This window comes from Triturus cristatus, chromosome 4_2 (assembly GCF_964204655.1).
Source record: "Triturus cristatus chromosome 4_2, aTriCri1.1, whole genome shotgun sequence".
In the NCBI taxonomy this organism is placed as follows: Eukaryota; Metazoa; Chordata; class Amphibia; order Caudata; family Salamandridae; genus Triturus; species Triturus cristatus.
The window spans coordinates 895,365,824-895,372,188 of NC_140586.1; the positions used below are offsets into that span (position 1 = coordinate 895,365,824).

The 6,365-nt window shown below is 44.0% G+C and overlaps 1 long non-coding RNA gene across 1 annotated transcript in view; it reads right to left on the reverse strand.

Moving 5' to 3' along the window:
* The window catches only part of LOC146835367 (uncharacterized), a 47,271-nt gene extending 42,660 nt beyond the window's left edge, over positions 1–4,611 (reverse strand). Inside the window, exon 1 of the long non-coding RNA XR_014960723.1 lies at positions 2,832–4,611. This is a non-coding gene — a long non-coding RNA (uncharacterized LOC146835367). The remainder of the gene's footprint in view (positions 1–2,831) is intronic.
* Between the last annotated feature and the right edge of the window lie 1,754 nt (positions 4,612–6,365).

Below are 6,365 nucleotides of genomic sequence, written 5' to 3' on the forward strand. Positions count from 1 at the left end.
TAGCGCAGAGGGTTAATATGCCTGCTGCAAAGAACGTATACTCTGCAGATCACAGATCTCAATTTTATGTGGATGGCTGAGTGGGTAACTGCTTTTGTCACAGAGATCCTTTGGGTACCGCAGTTCATAAGATACAACCCTATTATAGAACAGTGACTTTTAAGAACTGTCATCAAAGGGCTGCATGCAAGCTGCATAAAATAGGTTAGGACATTATGTATTTTCTCTCCAGTCTTTCATTATCTATTCCTAATGTTGCTAAAAAGGGTTTGTTGGGGGTAGATATACACTCTGCTTTAAAACACCGGAAACAAATGTGAGAAAGGGGCTATGGAGAGTTGAGGGTACTTTACCCCGGCGATAGCGCGGGAATCCGAAGAGAAGGTCATGGGGGGCGGGGCGCCTAAAATGATTGTCGCACAGGGCGCCACCGGCGCTAAAGCCGGCCCTGTCTTTTGTACTCTAAGAGGCATTCCCTTTGACCCAGTTTGCTATTTTAGTATAAGCGCGCCCTTAAATGCGATCCAGTGTATAAGTAACTGACATAGACATAGGACAATGGCGCAGCGCCTCTGGGGACATTCCGCCTGACGTGGACTCCTACCTCTGTGACGTGCCCGTGTCCCTGGGTGCACCGTCTGCTGAGGCCAGGCAGTGTTCCTGCATCGAGAGCGCGACTGCTCCCCTCACACCTGAGGAGGCCGAGCACGCCCTGCCTGGCCCCAGGCACATTCACTCATGTGCACACGCGCGGAGCTCACACCGAACCTGTCTGCCGCTGTTTGCACAGGCCTTATCGGCTTAAGAGGTGGTGAAAGGAGCTGGGTTGACAGCAGGGCGGGAGACCGCAGCCCTGTCTAGGCTGGGAGTGGAGCCAGGGCAGGGGTGAACATGCGGGGCGGGTCTGCGGGGGGTGAACATGCGGGGCGTGTCTGCGGGCTGCAGTGTCCAGTGCATCCAAACCTTCACTTTCACAGAAAGGAATTTTGGTGTCTCTTGAGTACGGAAGTGCACACGGTGTGTTAAACTCCGAACAGCCGCATTAGCCTATACATACCCATAACTCACTTTAATCAATGCAGAACCGCGACTCACTTTAATCTACGCATAACCAGAACTCACTTGAATTTATGCATAACCATAACTTACTTTAATCTATACATAACTATGTCTCACTTTAATTTACGCATAAGCACAACTCACTTTAATCTATACATAACTATGTCTCACTTTAATTTACGCATAAGCGTAACTCACTTTAATCTATACATAACTATGTCTCACTTTAATTTATGCATAACCATAGCTCACTTTATTCTATGCATAACCAGAACTCACTTTACCAGTCCCCGTCACTGCCAGGTGGCCCCAGGTCCATGGTGACACCTTCGGCCGGTCCTCGCTTCACAGCCACAGAAGGCTGCATGAAAGGCATTTGGTGTTGTAGTTAATATTGTAAATGTGGGATCTAAAGCCCAGCATGTGCAGCCTTATGGGCAGAAAAGCCAGTGTGGGGACTTCTTCAGATGGGTATCTGGGCCTGAATGGGTGTCCCCCGGTTTCCACGCCATTGATGCCCCAAACTAAAAGCAAGCAGACCCCTCGAGGCAGCGATGCTCCTCGGCGAGGGGATGAGGGTTGGAAACTCAGCGACCCCGCGCGCATAGCCAGGTGCAATCACCTGCCGTGGATGTTTATCACAGAGGGGGGCTGTAGTGTCTTGCATTTCTGCTTAGGCAGTCTAGTTATCCTGTGGAATGTTGACATTCATGTGATGGTTGGAATGTTGGCATTCTGGACTCTAGGAGTCAGTTGAGAGCTGGGCTGAGCAAGTAACATACTGCTCCTGGTGGGGTCTCTGCATAAGCTTCCATCTTCTACTTGGAATAAACTTCTAAATATACTACCTCGTCTGATTCCTGATTCATACACCATCACTACAATTTTGGCGACGATTTGACTGAACTTCCGCCTGCTACTTCAAGGATTTCTAAGATTAATGAAACTTCAAGGTAATGGACTTCCTTTTCTTCTAACCACTAATTCAAAAGCATACTGGCACCCTGCGAGCCCCACCAGTGACCTTTCCACCGGTCGCCCACATCCCTTAAGTGCCAGTCCCTGCTGTAATTTACCTACATGCTTCTCCTAAAATCCATGGAGAATTATTCTGCCTTGCAGTAACCTCCTGCTTGCTTGCCTTATTCCAAAGCTACTAATCGTTCCTGCCTACTTGCTGTTTGACATCCTTTCTGTCAACTACATGACTACAGCACTGCTAACTTCCTTTTGTGCTGCCCTGAAACGAGCGTTTTCTAACAGTTGGCTATCCCCTCAAAACAACATCCACAAGGTTTTCGTCCTGGCGTTGTTTGGCAGAGCTTCGTCCCTAATGTGCACAGTTATCTCTTCATTCCGGCATGATTTGAATAATGAGTCGTATGGGAGAAGACTTTTGTTAATGACATGTTATTGTGATGAATTTAAGGTCATGGGAGAAATGATTCTCGTGTATAAGAACAACTTGAAGTGTTTTCTACTAAATCGGCAATTTATGCCCGGACGTCTCAGAGGTCTGAACAGAAACTTTCCATTCAAGCGACTTCAATTTCTGCCTTGATTTTTAACCTTGTTTTCCTCCACGGAACAGTCATGCATTATTAAGAGGCCTGTCACCTGATTCGAGACATTGGGGGGTGAGTTTGATCTTATTTTTATTATTTTTCAATATGGCACAGTGCGCACCTTCCTTTTGGCAGTTTAACAGTTTTTTTTAAAAACGTCGCATGAGCCTTCGACAGCACGCTCACACACAGCGCGAGCACTCTCACCTGTAGCTCCGGTGCAGTTCTGTCTTCATGACGTCTCTCCATTAAAAATTGCTTCTGGTGATTATAGACGTTTGGAGTACGATGAAGCCGGGAGCCACCCGGCACAACGTAAAATACGTGCCGCCATTTTATGCATAACTCACCGATTTCACGTTTGCATTGCCTTATATTGTTGTTGCCAACCATTCTGCCAACCACGTTTCTACTTGGCAATGTGAACTTCCTCGTTATACAGCATGCAGCACTGTTTTTATTGATTTACGAAGCATTCTCCTCACAAATTATTTTTAAGAGCTTGAGGCACAACATCAACCTTCTTCACAAATAAGGAACTAAACTTCAAGGTCAGCATTTGAGTGTTGATTTATTTCGTATTTCACTCGTTATTTTCTTCTACCGCAGTGACTTACTACATGAACTGAATTAATTCAACAGCGCCATCTACTGGTTTTTATTTGAATATTAAATTTGATATTAATCTTGGATTCACCATACTAGATCTGTATTTTCGCCAGTGAACAACGGTGACTACCTTATTTATTTTATCTTATTATTTTCGAGAAATTTTACTGTGTCATCTGCATTTTTCGTGCTTCACATTTCATTTTCTGCCTTCAGTTTATTTCTCATGATCTGTGCAATTTCTTGTGTGTAGACGTACATCACTTGAAATTGATTGTTCACATTCTTCTGATTAATGATAATTAATGACACTCGTTATTTTCTTTGCAGGTTCTTTCATTCATGATTTCAAACTATGTTAGAATTTTTTCGCAAATTCTTCTTGATGTTTGTCTCCTGCATTTTCATTATTCTGTATTTATTCTATACTCATGAGTTTTCTTGGTTTTGTGCACGAAACCTCTTCCTGTGATTCTACTTCAAAAGTTCTGTATGATTTTTCTTCAACAGTTCTGTATGATTCTTCTTCAAATGTTATGCCAGTTTCTGTTTCACCTTGCGTAAGGGTTTCTTTCTAGAAATTTTACTGGCAATTGTGGTTCTTCCATTTTTTTAGATGGTTTGTACTCCTGTTAGGTGTAGTTTTCACCTTTCTTCTTTCTTTGAGATTCATGTTGTTTTCTCCTGTTAGGAGTACTTTTCTTGTTTTTTGTGTTTCTCTTCGTTGCATTACGTTTGTCGGTTCTCGCCTTCATACCAGTCTGGCCAATTGGTGTGTTTTGCTGTAACCTTGAACGTGTTGTATAATTCTCTTTTGTCGTTGAAAGAGAAGATGTCGTGTCGTGTCTTCCTTCCTTCATCCTTGTTGTACTTCTCTTACCTTTGCTATGCTACGTTTTTCGTATCGTGCGTCACATCTTTTTCACATTTTGTAATTATTCACCTCATGTAATTAGTGTTTTCTTCCTTTCTTATTCTTGCTGTTCTCGTTTATAGCTCTTCCTATTTATTTAATTCTATTCTATGTATTTATGGTGTCTTACCATTTTATTCTTGGTGTTCCTGCTTTGTACTTTTTCTTCATGTTACTTACTCATCGTCCACCCTATGTTTCTATTGTTATGGTTATACTTTGCATTTTTTGATGCCTTTATAAGGGGGAAGATGTGTAGTGTCTTGCATTTCTGCTTAGGCAGTCTAGTTATCCTGTGGAATGTTGACATTCATGTGATGGTTGGAATGTTGGCATTCTGGACTCTAGGAGTCAGTTGAGAGCTGGGCTGAGCAAGTAACATACTGCTCCTGGTGGGGTCTCTGCATAAGCTTCCATCTTCTACTTGGAATAAACTTCTAAATATACTACCTCGTCTGATTCCTGATTCATACACCATCACTACAGGGGCTAACCCCATCGGCATGTTAACATTATTGGCAACGTGCCTTGCGCGCCTGCGGGCTCTAACATGGGCCACTACATTATGTTAATTTGCTATGTTAATTTAACTTGCTATAGTGCAGAAATCCCACCCAAAGGTGTGTCGCAGCGCTTTGCTTAAATATAGGTGCATCAGTGCGCTAGGTTAAAATAGAGCTGTCTTAAGAAGTTTCCTGCATTTGACAGGATCTGTGCAGGAGCGGATGGGATATGGTAAGGGAAAGACCTACCTCCGCATATGGGGGACGGTAAGTTGGGCTTCGTCCTTGGATCTCAAGCTCCTGACTGAGCGCCAATAGCTGAGCTTCGGATATAAATAAAGGGGGCCTTTTCCGACCAGGGATCTGTGCACAGGGCAACAGCGCTCGAAGATTGCGCTGTTCCTTCCCGGCAGCCGGTGTAAGGCTCTCCGTAGAGGTGCCAATGCCGAGCCTGAAGGGAGGTTACGAACCAGCCCGGCTGCGGTATTTTGGACCACTAGCAACATAGACATCAAGGCCTCAATTGCTGATGCACGGAGGGCGTTTCCATAGTCCAATCTACTAATGATCCCTTGAACTAAGGTTTTCATATCAGAGAGAGAAGAAAAGGAAAAGCTGTCCTCAGCAGAAGCATCTCATTGAACCAGTTACCACTGATGGATACAACATGTTCTTTCATTGATGAATATTGATCCAGTTTAATGTCGAGGTTCTTAACTGACTGCCTTGGAATGGGTACAGGACCTAGCTCCGGGGGCCACCAATCAGAAGTCCAAAGTTGTTGAGCCTTACCGAACAGTATCCTCTCTGTTTTATCCCTGTTTGATTGTAAACAGTTTATTACCGTCCAGTCTACACTCGCTTTCATGCCTTTTACTTCACCCATATTTATCAAAAGAAATGACAAGCTGGGTGCCATCAGCGTATGATAATATTTCAAACATGTACGTTTGAACAATCTTGGCAAGAGGGGGGCCACTATGTAGAGCTTAAACAAGAGCCCTGCAGGACCCCCTTGTCGATTACTGTGGCACGTGACTTATAAGAGAACCAAGGGGTATTGCTTGTGTTCTATTTTCTAAAAAGCCTCTGAACCACTGAAGGGCCGACCCAAAAATGCCTCTCTCATGAAGCCTGTAAACCGGCCTTGTATGGGGAACAGTATTAAATGCTGCTGAAAGCAGCACCAGCGTAGACAAATTAACATGAACCCTTCAGATCATCATCGTTAGGCCTACAGAGTTTTCAATATGAAAGGCCTACTGCCTTCGATAATGCATTCCCATTTGTTGAACCACACGTATAGGATTGATCCCACTGGAACGTTAACTAAGGTCTCTGTCTACAGAGATCTAAAGCAACCTTTAGGAAGACTCAATGTGTTTAAACATGAGCAGCTGATCCCTCGCTTGAGAGACAAACAGTACATTTGGCCAAACAGTACAGATTCACTTAATACTCACCCTAATCCACACACGCAAACTATACAATGCACACAGGCACTGCTCAGGAGAGACGGGTATACAATTTAAACTTCCTCAAAAGACCTAGCAACAGCCATCGCATTTCTTTCCCGTGGATTTAAGAACTATGGGGTATATTATCAAGGATGGCGTGACAATTATCGCCGCTTTTCCTGCCGCTAAAAGCGGCGATAATGGGCTTGATAATATGCCCTTGAGAATTCCCATAGAAGCCCATGCTCTGGTGCCAACA